General features: G+C 44.0%; 1 protein-coding gene and 1 long non-coding RNA gene across 2 annotated transcripts in view; one reads left to right on the top strand and one right to left on the bottom strand.

Moving 5' to 3' along the window:
* LOC132388617 (oocyte zinc finger protein XlCOF6-like) overlaps positions 1–18,867 on the bottom strand; it is a 288,409-nt gene that overhangs the window by 233,156 nt on the left and 36,386 nt on the right. The window lies entirely within an intron of this gene.
* On the top strand, positions 17,181–17,955 carry LOC132388618 (uncharacterized). The gene is made up of 2 exons (XR_009510285.1): positions 17,181–17,409; positions 17,688–17,955. It is a non-coding gene; the product is annotated as an uncharacterized LOC132388618 (long non-coding RNA).

Genomic DNA, 18,867 nt, shown 5'->3' on the forward strand with positions numbered 1-18,867 from the left:
TGCCTTATGAAGCCTCTGGAAGGAGAGGGAATCATCGATGTTGTTATATTCTAGTTGCCTTGAAAGAAAGCACATTGCATTTGCCTTACCACAGACTCAGTCAGCAATTACACCTGAAGGGAAATCTTCCAACTCCCCGCTCCTTTGGCATTTCTCATTTCTGAATTTGCTTCACGTTTAAAGAAATTATCTACGCCTTTATTCCTTCTACTAAAGCGCATGACAACGCACTTCCCTGCTCTATGTTCCATCCGTCACTTGCCTGTTTTCCTCTCCTGTGTTAGTCCTTCCAAAGACTCATGGCGTCTTCAGCACAATTTGCATCGTCCAATATCATCGATATCATTGAGATATGGTGCAGAAGGGACAGAAGGAGCTATGGAATGCGGTAGTCATTGGCGATCCCACAGTGAGGGAAACGGTCAGGAGCTTCTGTCAGCTTGATAGGGATACCCGCATGGTGTGTTGCCTGCCAGGTGCCAGGTTACGAGATATCTCGGATCAGGTGCAGAGAATTCTGAAGGGAGAAGTCTTGATACACGATGGTACGAAGGACATAGGCGAAAAAGGGAGGAGGTCCTGAAGACAGAATTCGGGGAGTTGGGTAGGAAGCAGGACCTCCAGGGTAGTTATCTCAGGATTTCTGTCTGTACCACGTGCTAACAAATGCAAGAATAGCATGATCATGCATATTAATGAGTGACTGAGAGTCTGGTGTAGAGGGCAGGGCTTCAGATGCCTGGATTATTAGGGCCTCTTCTGGGGAAGTTCCGCCCTGTACAAAAAGGATGGGTTATACCTGAACCCAAAGGGGTCCAATATCCGAGCGGGCAGGTTTGATAGAGCTGTCAGGGAGGGTTTAAACTAAATAGGCCGGGGGATCGAACAGGAGCGATAGGGCTGAGGAAAGGAAAAACAAAAATAAATCAGCGATAGCGTGCAAGAAAGATGACAGAAAGGAGAAGCAGGAAATGAGGCATAATCACAGCCAGTGGAATGAGTTACAGGGCAATAGAGGCGTGGTGCAGTTAACACAGAAAGGAACAAATGCTGTTCACTAAGTGTTATCTTTGAATGCACGCAGCAAAAGAAAGAATATGGAGGATCTTGAAATTCTTCTACAAGTATGACGTTGTGGCCATCTCTGAAACTTGGTTGAAGAATGGCTGCCATTGTGAGCTGAAAGTCCAAGGATATTCAGTGTATTGGGAAGACAGGTTACCAGGCAGAGGCCGTGGTGTGGACCTGTGTAGAAGAAACAATATTAAACATTAGAAAGGATGACGTAGGATCGGAAGCTGTAGAGTCCCTATGGTTGCGTTAACAAATGGCAAGGGTAAAAGTACCCGAATGGCAGTTGTAAACAGGCCTCCAAACAGCAGCCGGGATGTGGATTACAAATTACAGGATGGGATAGAAAAGGAGTGTTAGAAGGGCAATATCATGATAATCGTTGGGGAATTTAGCATGAAACTGGATTGGGAAAACCAGGTCAGTACTGGACTTCAGGAGAGAGAATTTGTAGAATGTCTAAGGGATAGTTATTTAGAACAGCTTGCTCTTGAGACCACGAAGAGATTGACTGTGCCGGATTGGGTGTTGTGTAATGATCTGGAGGTGATAAGAGAAATTAATGTTAATATATATATCCTTTGGAAAATGTGATCAAGTTCACTTTGAAATTTAACAATGAGAAACTAAATTCCAACGTATCGGTATTTCAGTGGAATAAAGGAAGTTATGATGGCATGAGAGAGGAACTGCCCAAAGTTGACTGAAAAGAGACATTAGCTGGAAGGACAGCACAGCAGCAATGGCTGGATTTCCGTGAAAAATGACGGAAGTGCACGACAGGCATATTCCAAATAAGAAGAAATTTTCAAAGGGATGAAGGATACTCCCGCGTCGGACAAGTGAAGCCACAGCCAAAGTGAAAGCAAAAGAGAGGACATACCAGGAAGCCAAAACTAGTGGGAAAATAGAGGAATGGGAAGCTTTCATAAACTTGCAGCAGGAAATTGAGAAGGTCATTAGGAAGGAAGAGATGAATTGTGAAAGGAAGCGGGCGACAAATATCAAATAAGATATTAAAGCTTTAATTAATTGTATAAAGTGTCAAAGAGAGTCGAGGGTCGATATAGAAACAATACTGAATGATGCTGGGGATACTGTAATGAGATATCCCCTGGAATATTGTGTACAGTTTTGGTCTCCAGGTTTAAGGAAGGACATTCTGGCAATTGAGGAAGTGCAGCGTAGATTCACTAGGTTGATTCCTGGGATGGCAGGGCTGTTTTACGCAGAGAGATTGGAGAGATTGGGCTTGTACACGCTGGAATTGAGGAGATTGAGAGGGGATCTGATTGAAACGTTTAAGATAATTAAAGGATTTGATAGGATTGAGGCGGGAAATATGTTCCAGATGTTGAGAGAGTCCAGTACCAGAGGGCATGGATTGAGAATAAGAGGTCAGTTATTTAAAACAGAGTTGAGGAAGAGCTTCTTCTCCCAGAGAGTTGTGGAGGTGTGGAATGCACTGCCTCGGAAGACGGTGGAGGCCAATTCTCTGGATGCTTTCAAGAAGGAGCTGGATAGATATCTGATGGATAGGGGAATCAAGGGATATGGGGACAAGGCAGGGACTGGGTATTGATAGTGAATGATCAGCCATGATCTCAGAATGGCAGTGCAGACTGGAGGGGCCGAATGGTCTACTTCTACACCTATTGTCTATTGTCTATTGTCTATATGCAGAGGAACTGAATGCGTATTTTGCATCAGTATTCCTAGTGGAAGACACCTGCAGAATGCCGGAGATTGGAGAGTGTCCAGGAAGTGAAGTTGTGCACTGACAATTAAGACTGAGAAGGTCCTGAGAAAACCTAATGGTCTGAGAGTGGATAAAGCTCCTGGTCCTGATGGAATGCTCCCTCGGGTTCTGAAGGAAGTAGCTGGAGAGATTGCGGAGGCATCAACAACGACCTTTCAGGAATTGATACAATCGGGCATGAACGGAGATTAGAAAATTGCAAATGTTACTCCGCTATTTAAGAAGTGTGGGAGGCGGCAGAAAGGAAACTATAGACCTGTTAGGCAGACATCCGTGGTTGCGATGTTGGTGGAATCGATTGTTTGGTATGAGATTACGGAGTACCTGGAGGCACATGACAAGCAGGTTTCCAGAAACGAAAGTCCTGCCTGACAAACCTGCAATTCGTTGAGGAAATTACAAGCAAGGTGGACAAAGGAGATAACAGCCCTTGGAATTACAGGGAAGTTATTAACATGGTTGGAGTATTGGCTTATCGGCAGAAAAGAAAGGGTGGGAATCAAGGGATCCTATTCTGGCTGGCTGCCGGTTGCCAGAGGAGTTCCACAGGGTCGGTGCTGGGTCAATGATTTGGACTGTGGAATTAATGGATGTAAGGGTAAATTAGACGATACAAAGATCGGTGCAGGGGCGGGTAGTGTTGAAAAAACAGAGAGCCTGCGAAGAGAGGCTTAGACAGTTCTGGAGAATGGGAAAAGAAGTACCAAATGAAAGACAATGTTCGGAAAGTGCCTGGTCATGCTCTTTGGTAGAAGAAATAAACGGCCACGCTATTATTTAGATGGGGGGAGAGTTCAAAATACAGAGACACAATGTGATTTGGGAGTCTTTGTGCAGGATTCACTACAAGGTAACCTGCAGGTTGAGTCGATGGTGAAGAAGGCAAATGGAATGTTAGCATTCATTTCTAGAGGTACAGAATATAAGAGCAGGGATGTGATGTTGAAGCTCTATAACACACTCGTGAGACCATGCTTGGAATATTTTGTGCGGCTTTGGGCTCCTTTGCAAAGTATATACTGACATCGGAGAGAATTCAGAGAAGATTTACGACAATTAGGGTTAGGTTTCGGGTTAGGGTTATGGTTTGGGGTAGATGCCTGTTCTCCATCTCCCTCTGGTGTTCCACTCCCCCTTTCTTTCTCCCTAGGCCTCCAGTCCCATGATCCTCCCCCTTTCCACTAGTGTATCCCTTTTGCCAATCAACTTCCCAGCACTTGGCTTCATCTCTCCCCCTCCTGACTTCTCCTAACATTTCGGATCTCCCCCTCCCCTTCCACTTTCAAAGCTCTCACGATATCTTCGTTCAGTAAACACCCTTAATATACGTTCTATATTCCCTGAGCTATTTTTGGAACAAGAGTCTCCTGCAGTTGGTTTACGTTAATGTTGTGAGAGAGACAGTGTACTAATGAATGATGACGGTTTTACTGAGCGGCACTTTCAGCGTCATAGAGTCATATGACAAACAGTCCATTCGGCCCGGCATCATCCTGCAAGCTCCACCTTACCCACCACATAGAGCCAATCCAACAGTGCCTGATCTGCAACTTACTGTGGTTTGGCAGAACAGCTTCTGAAAAGTTAAATGAGAATAAAGAAAACAATCATTCTAATTAATTTAGATAAATACTTAATAAAATTGATAATGGTCGAAAATAATTGCTCCCATCGAGGCATCGCGTTTCATGTTCTAGCAACATTCATAGGAATACATTTTTCTTAGCAATTCGAAATTGCTGCCTTCAGCGTGTCTCTCTGCAGTCTTATGTTTGCCGATTCTGTCACATATGCTCATTTTTTTCATTTTAAAATCTTTTTATTAATTATTATTGAACATTAACAAAATAGATACATTAAGTCAATATGTCATTATGTACAACAAAGAATGAGATTAAACTCTGATTACTGTACATTAACCATGCCCCTTCATTCACCGCATACGAATGTGCTTTGACTGAATATTTACCGTTATGAGAATCTCGAGGTGACATATCAATGGACAGCAAACCTTTACTATCAGCTCCCTTGATGAAATAAATATTTGAGAAGGCAAAATGAAACACTGATGGATGAAAAAAGGAGGGATCAGGAAGGCAAACTAGAATAAAGTTGCGTGATTAAATGGACTCCACATGCAGAGGTAGGGATGGCAGAGAAACCACCAAACTATATATATACATAGAGTTAGTCATGACACAGCAACAGGACCAAGAGTCAGCAAAGGTACAAAGAGGAGAGGATTCTGAAGAGTCTATGGAGTATCGAGAGATACTGGTACTGAAAGGGATTCTGCTTAATAATGGTAGATTTTTGTTGCCAGAAGGTGGAAGAAACCGAATGGTGTATTGTCACCATGACATTTGTGGCCATCAAGGAGAAGCTAAAACTATAAACTATGGAACAGTTGAAGAATCCGTGTTGATGGCCGAAATTGCGACGAGATGTAGAACATTATTGTAAGAATTGGTTGTGTTGTGCCCAGTAATAACCCAGATGAATTGGCTATAGAAGTATTTTAAGATACGCTCCGTAGAAGGAGCATGTGTTACTTTAGAGCATTGTTTTGGTGGATTTTCATCTCCATCCCCGGAGGACTAAAATATATCCTCGAGATAGTGGATGCTTTCACCAAGTGGATAGAGGCTTCCCCAACTTCCCCAACTTCTTTTTGAGACAGTATTCACCCGATGGCGATTGACAAACACTCTAGAATCAGTCATGGTCGCCGCTTCACAGCGCATGTGACACAAAATGTAATGAAACTGTTTGGGGTAAACCACAGGCTGGTATCCATCGTCGTCCACAATACCGTGGAATTGTTGAATGGATGAGCATAATTTTAATGACACTGTTAGATAAATTGAAAGGGTTAAAATCCTTGTTTGGGCTAGATTTATCGTCCGCCGAATCTGGTGGCATTGGAAAGGACAAATGCAAGCAGCAATTAATTGAGTCTACTGAGGAGGCCTATTATGTTAGGCCTAATAGAAGACGGAAGAATCAGCAGAGTAAAGCTTATTTCGAGGTGCAAAAAAAATGCGGGATTTGGAAGTATGACAGAAAGCTATAATGTCCCTACATCAGCAGAGCCCCTTTACAGCTTCGCGATTTGTAGGGATATATGATATCGCTGACAGAGCCAGTCAGTTTCAGATTCAATTAGTTGTCATTTAGAGGCCACAAATGCAACGCAGTTAAAAAATGAGACAACGTTCCTCCAGAATAATGTCACTAAAGCATATGACAAAATAGACTACATCAGAAAATCCATATAACGTTTGGCAATCCCCAATCCAGAGTCCGGAGAGGCTGCTGCGTATTAATATATAGACTACCATCTTAGCGCGTTCCCCAGAAAGGAGCTTCAAATCCACTAGACAATCAAGACCAAAAACTAAAGCTACAAGACCTGCACAAAACTACATAGTTACAACATATAGTTACAACAGTGCAAACAATAGCATAATTGATTAAAAAAAAACAGACCATGGGCACAGTAAAAATAGTTCAAAGATGTTAAAGGACTATAAGTTCATAAGAAATAACAACACAGTTTCCACCATTCCCCAGGGTCCCAACAGAATCGCCATCCCACACCGGCGGCAGAAGGGAATACCCCCGCTAGGGACTTCCAAGGCGCCACCCGACTCAGTATAGCAGACGCAGCACACACCGAAAGCGATCAGACCACAGCAGACTCCGAGCCCGTCGAACCTCCGAGCCGACGACCATCCCCTCCGGCACACCTTCTCCGAGCACCATCCTCTGCCGAGCGTGTTAAGACGGCCCCCCCAAAGGCCATTGGGCAACGCGACCCCGAGGACTGGGGGCCTGTTCTTCCCAGCAGATTCCCGGACCTCACAGCAGCAGTAGACCGAAAAAGGTCTTCCTGGCGATTTCCTGATGTTCCTCCTTGCTCCCACGTCCGTTTTCAATCGATTATGATTGCGCACGGCACCCCACTTCACAAATAACAGATAATTAGTTCTGGAGTGGCCGCTGCAAGCTGCGTCGTGCCGCCATCTTGGATTTAGATAGGATTTAGATAGTCCACCAGTATATCGAATTCAGACTGCTCCAAATAAGTTGAGTTGGTATCATATTAACCAACTCAAACCCCTTGGAGATAGTCAATGTCTTCTCGGAGCTGAGTTCTAGAAAACATATTGTTAATGGAATGCTTTGGACCGAGATGAGATGATCCTCTTGGAGTTATGTTTCAGGTAACCGACGGTGATGTGGATGAAGGAGCAATTGCTCCCTCAGTGAGTTGGGCAACCACTTCCAGTTTGTACCCGGAGGATGAGGATAGGTCACATCTTTCCACTTGCCTAATGCCAAGGCGGAGACAATGGAAGACAGAAACAGATGGGAGAACCTGTTTGTGACGTGGTCTTCTGCAAAAAAAGTGGGGGGAAATTGATCTAATATGAATGGATTTTAACAACGCATTAGGGTTCGCCAAGTTGGGACCATTCATAACATCAGAAGGTTTAGTATCCGGGGAAAGTTGGCTGATGGATTCAGAACTGACGCCCACAGAAGACAGAATAGTTGTGAATGGAGCGTTTTCTCCCTGGATGTCGGTGGCCAGTGACTGAAGAGACCTGTTCCGAGACCCTCGGGTTTATGTGTTTTTATGAATGATTTGGATGCGTGGTTTGTTGTAATTGCAATGATGTGGAGGTTGGTGGAATTATGGGTGGTATACAAGGTTGTCACGGATTGCAACAGGACAGTGGCGGGACGCAGAGCAGCGCTGAAAAGTTACAGATGGAGTTCAACACGGAACGGTACAGTGATTCACTTTGGTAGGATGAATTTGAAGTGATACTTTCTCCAATAAACCGAGGGCCGCTCCTTATTACGAGAACCACAATAAGCACGGAGTGGTGCACTGCAAGAGCAGAAGGAAGTGCGACTGACAGGCGAGCTTAAACGCACCCGCTGTTCTGTATATACATACAGTGCCGCTGGAAAGGCAATATAGCTGAAAGTAAATCGGGAGGAAAAAAGCGCAGCTCAATGGCATAACAGCCTGAGAACATGTGGATAGTTCACAGATCTTAGTCGCTGCTTTTGTTCAGACAGAGAATTGATGGAGAAATAGTGGTAGAATTGTCCCAAGTTTGCGAATATCTTTAAAGTTAACTAGACTGCATCGCAAGTCACGGGTGTGGGGTGGTCGAGTCATTCACTGGCAGAGGCCAGGTTCATGCCAAAAGGCCCATGTGTGCTCTGGAAAACATTGTTCTTCAAACTGTCCACAGCCCTCGCTAATCTCCCGAGGACACTCTCCCTTTTTGATCTCAGCTCTCTGGAATATCGCTGTGGATCTTTTAAAGCATTTGGATGAACATGTGCAGTGTATTTTATTGCAACAACTGTCAGCTGTCACTGTGATTTCCATCACTCAAACCGCCCGGAATGACTGGAACGAAGGAAAGAAAGAATGAACGAATGTTCCCCTTTAATAAAGAGGCTTTCTCCATTCCAGCTGCCAGACCCAACACCTCCCCTTGTTTTAGAAGCAAATGTGCTCCGTTCAAATCTACAAAATAAATCGACTTCATTATGAACGCGTATGTTAGAAACAATACTGAGTCAAATATGTCCTCTTTAAATAGCTGACGGCAGGTATTATGAAAATTAAACTGGCAATATTGACATTATATTTTGTTTTAAAGAAAATAGATTGCAATGTCCCTTGAGGTCAAATTAACGACACGGGAACAATGAGTAAAAATAGTTTAAGGTAAGTGTTTGTGTAGTTAGTTGTCACTAATGTCCCTGACATGATAGACACGCTAATTGCCTCAGTGGAATTGCTCTCTCCTCAATAAAAGTCTGCTAAACCGATCACCAGTCCATCTGAGCAGCTGGAACGCTCCGTACAACTGAACGCTGCATTTGACGGAATATGGGATATGCGGCGATTTACTACATCGCGGCCATTTTCTATCCCACACTTGTCGCGGTTGGTGTCCCCGGTAAGATGCCGGAACTGGTTACTTTATGTATGGTGCCGTCGTTACTCTGCTACGGTATCCGCACTGTTACTGAGCACAGATGCTACCGTCGGCTGAAACGTGTTTCCGGAATGGAGGATTCAGGCATCCAATGGTTTTATTTCCATTTTCCATACTTCGATCGCAGTGTTTTTTTCTTCTGTCAATGAAGTTCGTGCCGATATTGTAAATGTTTCATAATTTCACCTCGCTAGGCTTTCTGAAGTGATGCTGGTCTCTGCTTTTCTAGGTCCGAGTCACGATCAGTACAGACACATCTACCTTAAAACAAGCAACAGCTTACTTACATGAGTAAGCCCAGTTTGTTTTCGACACGTAGTCAGTAAATGAGAACTTGTGCTTTGTATCTCCTTGATGCCACTTCGTTACGCTACAAATAATCGCGTCTGTTCTTTCACCTCTGATAATGGAAATGGTGTTGTTTACAGGAGCGATCGACTGCTCACCGGTACTTGAGTCGTGGAACTCGGATGCCTCGCGCTAAACTGTGGGAATGTCGCCAATCCACTGGCACTCACATCGGTCACTGTCCTCCAGCCGGAGTGTAGTGACGGAGAATGCACACACTGGATTCCCGCTTCGCAATAAGCCATACCCCGCAGAGCATCAGAGGAATGGGATGGGGTGGGGGGGGGGGGGCATTTAATCAGTTGCAGCTAAACCATACCCTGCATCGCATCTCCATAATGGGGCATTCAGAGAGTTGCCACTGACGATATTTCTTTTTTTTATATATATATTCTTGTAGTTAATTTAACGGCGATTGTGATCCTTTCTCGGGGAAAATGCGGACTCTCCAAATGCATCACCCGTTACCTGGTTGGAATGGCGACAGCGGATCTGATGGTGGTCATCGTTGTTGCTTTACTGGATCAGACCAACAATATCCACATTTATTCCAAATCCCTACTCATCACTCCTGTATGCGCATTGACAATTTTATTTCGGGTCGTAACGATGGACTGTTCTGTTTGGTTTACGGTCAGTTTTACCTTCGATCGCTTCATCGCGATATGTTGCCGAAAGCTGCGGGAGCGATACTGCACCGAGAGAACAGCAACGGTGGTTATCGTGACCGTGGTTATAGTGAGCTGTGGGAAAGGTGTCCCGGTTTACTTTGCCATTGAACCTTACGTCATCATTGACAACACGCCGTGGCGGTGCGCCCTCACACATGAGTACGCTACTTCACCCGTGTGGAGAGGATACGCAGTACTGATCAATATTTTAACACCACTGCTACCAATCGGCTTAATCCTGGTGTTTAACGGGTTAACCGTGAGACATATCGTTGTGGCAAATAGAGTCCGCAGAAGGCTTCGGCACAGCAGCGACAATCAGAAAGATGCCGAGGTGGAAAAACGCAGAAAGTCGATAGTTTTGTTGTTTTCTATATCAGCTAATTTCATATTATTTTGGATGCCCTATGTAGCCCATTCCTTGAAATGGCAAAAGGAAAACTATTTTTACGAGGACAGATATTTGAGTACCCCGGTATACATCCTACAGCAATTTGGGTTCATGTTGCAAATTCTCTGCGTGTGCACCAATACATGTATCTATACACTGACACAGAGGAAATTCAGAGAAGAGCTGAAGAATGGAATGAAATATGTGTTTACATCAAACAGTCATCTGTGTAGATAACGGCTGCGACTAACGGTAATTCGGCGGTTTTCAAATAAAGCTGTTTTACAGTGAACAGGTTTGGCAAATATGTCATAAATTCAAACGATCATATCCCTGGTCATCCGGAAATTGCAGAATTGGCGGAAGATTACTGACTTCATACAGTTCAGGTAGGTAGCAATACAAACGCTCAATGCTGCTGGCCTGATTGTCAATTTGGTTGAAGTTTATTCCAAACTATCACAGACTCTCGACTGTCACAAGGGCAGGGATGACTTCAGGACTTTCCGTGTTTTAGATGTTGAAAAATGGACAGCGTCGGGTAACAAAGTGTAAAGGGATTGCGGTGGGAAACCAGGGATAGTATCGCACCTGCAGAAAGAGAGGACAACGTGGAGCGTTCGTTTGTTAATAGCCTGTGAGACGAACACAGAAACATGAAGGGCGCGATCTCCCCATTTGGAGCATTTTGTACAGCCGCCCACCAGTTTAACAAAAACACTGCAACGGGAACGGTGAGGAGCCGATCCGGAATCGGAACCTGGACATGTGCCATGTTATTGGCACGGGTAAATGCAAATTTTACAATGTTCTTTGGCACCTCCCCAGTGTAAAAGGTTTCGATATTGCATAAATTATCAGCTGTGTCCTGCCAGGATTCTATATGAAGGCAGGCGGACTAGCGAACAGACCATTCCGGATCTGAAATTAGAAAAGGAAACGTATCAGGTGCCAAATCTCTCCGCAGGTCCGGGGAGACAGGGAGAACTCCCCTCCATCTACCTTGCACAGAGATAGGTCCAGGGAGCATAGGATCTATTTAATTGGGGGTCAGAGAATTATGGTGCTACCTGGCAGGAACTTGAAAAGGTAAATTGGGAAATGGTGTACTCAGGGAAATGCGCAACCGATATGTGGGGATTGTTTAGGGAGCCCGGACACGGGGTTCAGTATAGGCTTATCTCAGTGACGCAGGGAAAGGATGATAACGTAAAGTAACTCTGGGTGACAAGAAAGTTGGAACAACTCGTCAAGAGGAAGAATGAATGATACTTAAAGATTAGGAAGAAAGGATCAGGTAGTGTTATGGGGAGTCACAATGTAGACAGGAAATAATTTAACAGTGTTCTTAGAAGTGTAGAAGGAGACGAGAAGGCCTTGGCGAGTTGCACTGTGAAGAACTGGAGGAGACTGCAGAGTGTGTGGGCAGATCGGAGGAAAAAGAGGTACCGTGTCTGTAGTCCAAGGAGGCGGTGAAGCTCCTTACTGAGTACATTGATGAATGCAAACACAGCTTAAAAGGCAAATATGCCAAACATGCTAACACTCCGAAACAGAACAAGGTGGAAACTTGCAAAACATTATGAAAGATGATTCCCCGGTGCCGGAAGGGATATAGTCCAGGTAATTTGGGAAAGCGAGCTAAGATATTGCTGAGCTTTGAGACAGGATATGTGTGTCGTCGCTCGCCACGGAAATAGAACTAGATGATTGGAGGGTGTAACATGTTATTAATTTGTTCACGAACGGTAATAGGGACACTTCTTGGAATTATAGACCAGTGATTCTTAAATCAGTAGTGTGCAAACCACTGAAGAGCATTATTGAATAAGGAATTTGTGAGTATTTGGAGAAACGTACTCTGGCTGCTGAGGAGAATGAGCAATGCTTTTTGAGGTGCATGTTCTCCTTTACGAGCCTGATTTAAATATTTGAAAAACTGAAAACAAAACAAACAGATAAATCAGAACAGACGATGTGGGTGCATTACTCTGCGTCAGGAGTTTGATCAGTTCCCCACAGTAGACTCATTCCGTAAGTCAGGAGGCATAGGGTCCAGGGAAACCTGGCTGCGTTGATTCAGAGTTGGCCACTAACAGAAGGCAGATTATGTAGTATATAGAGTGGATTCTGGCTGGAAGACAGCGGACAGCCGTGTCCTGCTAGGAGGGTGGAAACCTCCGTACACTTTACAACTCTATTTGGACTCTGCAGTTACAGTGCTGCAAGAAAAAGGGTTGAGGGAAATAACCGATTTAATCTGACCACCCCGCAGCACCTGAATAATTTGTGGATTTAGGGCTGATGACGTAAGAAAATCGCTGAGCTGTTGACTGCATCGCCACGTTTTCTAAACTGACCTTCCATTTACATATTACAGGACAGATCCTACAATGACTTCAAAACATTTTTTTCCAATGGAGCCCTAAAGCCAGCATTTTAAAGTGTTTAGCAGCAGCTTCTGGTGTTCATTAAAACAACCAGCCTTCCGAAATGCCAATTCCAAATTCCCATTTCAAGTACACACCAAGTTATCCGAGTGCCAATTTACCTCTGAATCGTGGTTTTATCATATCGGGTGTAAATACGCTCATATCTCGATCCATTTAACCCTGAATCTAAATGGCCGATTGGAAATCCGTGTCACCCTCTGAAATCAATAATAAAACCAATCCAGGCAATTGGAGAATACAGAAGAAACAATTTCCAAAGTTTCCATCTCCTCTTGCTGTAACCATACATTTTACTCAGTCTCCATGCTTCAGTGTGGGATCGAACAGTATCAACGACTTTCTAGATTGTTCGGTGCTGTGAAGTTCTAAACTAGACATACAGTCAGACACCCATAGGAACAGGGTCTTCAGCCTGTCAGGCCCGTGAGGAATTATTTAAACTCCCGACTCCCACCGACCTCACCCGGACCTGGCCATCCATATCCCTATCATCCATGTACTTCTCCAATCATCTCTTAAACGCTGTCATCGGAATCTCAATTACCATTTGCGTTGTCAGCACTGTCTACACTCTGACCACCCTTTGGGTGAAGAAGTCTCCCCTCATGTTTCCCTTAAACATTTCACATTTCACAATTCACCCATGATCTCCAGTTGTATTCTCGCTCAACATCAGTGGCGAATGCCCGCTTGCATTTACACTCTCTATACGCCTCATAATGTTGTATACCTCTATCAAATCTCCCCTCAGTCTTCTACCCTCTCGTGAATAAAGTGCTGACATATGTAATCGTTCCATTTAATTCAAAACCTTCAGTACCAGCAGTAGCTGTGTAATTTTTTTCTTTATTTTTTCAATCATATTTGCATCTTTCCTGTAGCTAGTTGACCCCAACAACACACAATGTTCCAATTCGGGCCACAATAAAGCCTTAAACCACAGCAACGTAACGTTCCAACTCCTGTACTCCATACGTTGGTCTCGGGGTATTGCGCAACAGATATGTGGGGATTTTTTTAGGGAACACTTACACAGAGTTCAGTATAGGCTTGTCTCAGTGACGCAGGGAAAGGATGACAGTGTAAAGCAATCCTGGGAGACAAGAAAGTTGGAACACGTCAAGAGGAAGAAAGAACGATACTTACAGAACAGGAAGTAAGGATCAGTTAAGACTATGGCGAGTCACAATGTAGACAGGAAGGAATTTAACAATGTACTTAAAAGAGTGACAGGAGGATTTGAGAAGTCCTTGACGAGTTGCACTGTGAAGAGCAGGAGGAGACTGGACAGAGTGTGGGCAGATCAGATGTAAAAGAGGAAAATGTGTCTGGACTCCAAGGAGGCGGTGAAGCTCCTCACTGAATACATTGATCAATGCGAACACAGCGTCAAAAGGCAGATATGCTCGAACATGCCGACGCTGAGAAAGAGGATGCGCTGGAAACTTAGAAAACATTATGATGGATAATTCTCCGATGCCGAACGAGATATAGCCCAGGTAATAGATGATTCCCCGATACCGGCAGGGATATAGTCCAGGTAATTTTGGAAAGCGCGCAAATATTGCTGAGCTATTGGACAGGATATTTGTGTCTTCGCTGGCAACAGAAGTAGAACTAGATGATTGGAGGGTGGGAAATGTTGTTCATTTGTTGACGAAAAATAACAGGGATGCTTCTTGTAAATATAGACCAGGGAGTCTTACATAAGTAGTGGGTAAACTACTGGAGAGGATTATTGAAGAGGGAACTTATGAGTATTTGGAGAAACGTAGTCTGGTTACGGAGAGAAATGTTGTCCTTAATGAGCCAGATTGATTTATTTGAAAAACTGAAAAAGAAAGGAACAGATGAACCAGGACGGTCGATGTGGGGCATTAATCAGCTCCCCAAAGTGGACTCATTCAGAAAGTCAGAAGGCAAGGGATCCAGGGAATCCTGGCTGCGCTGATTCAGTATTGATTTCCTAACAGGACGCAGATGATATGGTAGACAGAGTGAAGTCCGGCTGGAAGACAAATGGCAGCCGTGTTCCGCACGGAGAGTCGAAACTTCTGTACAATTTACAACTCTATTACGCGTCTGCAGTTACAGTGCTCCAAGAAATAGGGCTGAGGATATAATCGATTTAATCTGACCACAGAGCATAATTAATGGAATTAGGCTTGACGACGTAAGCAATTCGCTGAGCTACTGACTGCACCAGAGCGTTTTGTAAACTGACCTGTCATTTACATATTACAGGGCAAATGCTACAATGTCTGCAAAACACCTTCTCCATTGGAGCCCTACAACTTAAAACCAGCATTTCAAACTGATCAGCAGCAGCTTCTGGCGCTTATTAAAAGAATCAGCCTTCCAAAATGCCAATTCCAAATTCCCAATTCAAGGACACACCAATTTATCCCAAGATCAATTTACCTCTGAACCGTGGTTTTATCGTATCGAGTGTAGATACGCTCATATTTCGATCCATTTAACCCTGAATCCACATGGGCGGTGAGGGATCAGTGTCTCCCTCTGAAATCAATAATAAATGAAGCATACAAAACTACACAAAGTAAAATGCAGCAAAGGAAAAACAAACACCTGTGCTCACACAAAGACATCGTGGGCAATTGGAGAATATGGAATAAACAACTTCAAAAGCTTCCATCTTCTCATGCACAGAAGCAGTCATCAGCCCGTCCAGTCAGTGAGGAATTATTTCATCTGCCTACTCCCATCGACCTCACCCGGACCGTGGCCAACCATATCCCTCTCATCTGTGTACTTATCCGATCATCTCTTAAACGATGAAATCGGAATCTCAATTACCATTTGTGTTGTCAGCACTGTCTACACTCTGACCCCCCCCCCCCCCCCTCTGGGTGAAGAAGTTTCCTTTCATGGTTCCCTTAAATATTTCACATTTCACCATTCATCCATGATCTCCAGTTGTATTCTCGCCCGATATCAGTGGGGAAAACTTGCTGGCATTTACACTCTCTATACGCTGTCAGTGTGGGTTCCGATCTGTATCTGTCTCTGTCTTTTACAATGTGAGAGTGTGGGCTTCATTTTGTATTTGTCTGTTTCCGCTCCAACGGTTAAGTTTGTCATCTCAGCCCTGTGCCTGTGAGACTCTGATTCAATGTTGGCGAGTGTATTTTTTTCTCCTTCTTCTCCGCTGTTCCTCAAACCCAGTAAATACTCATAAAATAGATTCTGTATTCCCTGAGCTATTTTTAGAACAAGAATCTCCCGCAGTTGGTTTATGTTAAAATTATGGGATTGACAGTGCGCTGATGAATGATGACGGTTGCATCGAGCAGAACATTCAGCGTCGAGGAGACTTACGTCAAACTGATCATTCTGTCCGACGTCATCCTGCACCCATTTCATTGCTCAACCACACAGACTCAATTGAGTAGCCCGTGATCTGTATTTTTCTGTGGTTTGGCAAGACAACTTCTTAAATGTTGAATGAAAATAATCTGATTAAATAAATTCATTAGTTTTTTTTTATAAATAAGTACGTAATTATATTAATAGTTGGTTCGAAATAAGACCAACTGAGGCAAAGCGTTTCATGTTCCAGCATCATTTATATGAACACATTTCCTCTCAGCAATTCTATGTCGCTCTCTTCACCGTGTATCTGCTCTGTATTGTTTGCCAATTCTGTCCCAGATTCCTCAATGTGCACTGGACCATGAATCTACTCGAGTTATGCCCCACTCATAAATCATTCAATATTCATTTCATGTTTCTTATTAAAAAAAAACAAAGAAAAGCTCCAGCACCATAGAGACCCTTCGGCCCACAAAGTTGTGCCGAACATGTCCCTAAATTAGAAATTTATAGGGTTACTCATAGCTCTGTTTTTCTAAGCACGTACCTATCCAAAAGTCGTTAAAAAACCCTATCATAACCACCTCCACCATCGTTGCCGGCAGTATATTCCACGCACTCAACATTTTCTGCGTGAAAAAAAAACTTATGATAGTTTCGGACTTGTCTGCAATGTGCCTTGCATTTGGCATTGATAAAATTGTGTCTACGTTGTTCTGTGCAGCATTGTGAGAGTTTGTGAATAGGACTGCGAGGGAAGCTCCAGTGTCACATTTCGAATAATCCAACTTTCCACTTTGCAGCTTTCAGTTCATTGATGAACCCCTGAGAATCTGGCGTCACCGCTTACGTCACTGTTCATCCGGGAATGTTCCGCATGTCAGAAATATGGTGGATGGAACAGTTTGCTCCTGTTAGATTTAAGCTGCTATGTTTAACTGACCGTGTTAATCCTTTACATACTTTATCGCTGTGTTGCAACACACCGTGTCATATATGACACTCATTGGTGCCGAAGAACGAGATGAATGGAGGAGAATGGACAGCTGTTGATCAATAGATTGATATTACAATGTGAATACATCTGTGCTGTCTTTACGACAGTTATTTAGTTTATAATATTTTCGCTTAGTAATTCATTCAATAGTATTTTCTAGTTAGAATTAGAAGTGTTTAAAGTATATTCATTGCATGTAAAATATATCGGCATGCGATGACGTCACATCCGGTTTCGCCGCGTCTTGTGGGAAAACACCGGTTTGAAATTAGCGCGAGGGTGGGGGCTTTCCACGAGGCTCACCTGAGCACAAGCAGTTTTGCAGGCATGAGAAATCACAGTGAGAGCAACGCTGTAAGTTAATAGATACTCGATATATTGAACTAAGATGTTAATGCTGACCCTGTTAGAGGTAACGACGGTAGATAATGTTTATGCTTTCGTTAGTTAAAGAGTCGCGGATAGTTTGCATGGAAGTGTATTTAAAGTAGTCAATGGAGCAGGTAAACTCTCCCTGTATACTGCACCTTAGTGTAATGTAGTTATAGTCACCTTTGCAAGTATTTACACTTGAAATGTGATATTAAGGAAGGAACAAATACTGTATCAATCTTGTATTGTTTTATCAACAGTTTTCACCATATGTTAATGTGAAGAGTGAACAGTAAATGGTTAATCTTACTGCGATCTGGTTCTTATTAACTGTGGTTTATCCGGACGTTAAATTCGGCGTTTCGTTACACCCGAAGGAGAACGTGACAGTGAAAAAGCGGCATTATCAGGTGTTTCAAGTGCTGCAATGTCAGCTCAATCCAGCATCAAGTCGACGCCGCCCAGCGACAAGGGCAGTAAACCGACATCAAGTAAGCCCACCCGGGCGTTATCAGGTGTTCCAAGTGCTGCAATGTCAGCTCGATCCGGGATCAAGTCGATGGCGCCCAGCGACAAGGGCAGTAGAACGACATCAAGTAAGTCCGCACAGGCAAGAGCCAAGGCAGAAGCCGCCAAGGTGCGACTGCATTACGCCAGACAAGAAGCAGTTTTGAAAATGAAACTGGCCACCAAAGAAGCCGAAAGGGCCGCCAGAGAAAAAGAAGAGGCTGCCAGACAAAGAGAAGAGGCCGCCAGAGAAGCCGAAACCCAGTTGGAAATGGCAAAAATATCGACAGAGTTGCATGTGCTGCAGCTAGAAAGAGAAAAAGAAGCTGCCATGGCGGAAGCAAAGTACATAGAAGAAGCTGAAGGGTCGCGTGATCTGACCGCAGTAAGATCTACTTTAGAAAGGACCAGACTGGAACGCACAAGCGACTATGTACAATCTCAAATAGACAGGCAGGCTCGTCTCCCCTCTCCATACGTATTCGATAACTTCCCCTGCTACGAGGAACCTCAGAGAGTCACGATTGCATCACATCCATACGAGGAAGGAAATTTACCCTCACGGCTCCGTGATGAAGTCAAGAATGAAAGAACCGTCAACGCTCCTTCACCCCCACAACAGGACGGCGGGGAGGGAGAGGTTCACTCCAGGACAACAATTGTCAGCTCGAACTGTACAGAAGTTTGCGGTCAAACTCAGTCAAGCCGTTCTTGTTCCGAGATCTGCCTCACTGAGGTGTACCCTAAAGAAGCACAACAAGACATTACCAAGCGTAAAGTAACCGACGAGACGCTAGGTCAGTCAGTTTTCGTTCAAACCGAGGACGGAAACAAACTTGCACAATCAGCTCAAGATACCATTTCTTTAAAACCCAAAGACACCAAGGTCTTCAGAGATGAAGCAAATAATGGGGTTGCCCCATTGCCAATCAG

The sequence above is a fragment of the Hypanus sabinus genome, unplaced genomic scaffold (assembly GCF_030144855.1).
Source record: "Hypanus sabinus isolate sHypSab1 unplaced genomic scaffold, sHypSab1.hap1 scaffold_367, whole genome shotgun sequence".
Classification (NCBI taxonomy): Eukaryota; Metazoa; Chordata; class Chondrichthyes; order Myliobatiformes; family Dasyatidae; genus Hypanus; species Hypanus sabinus.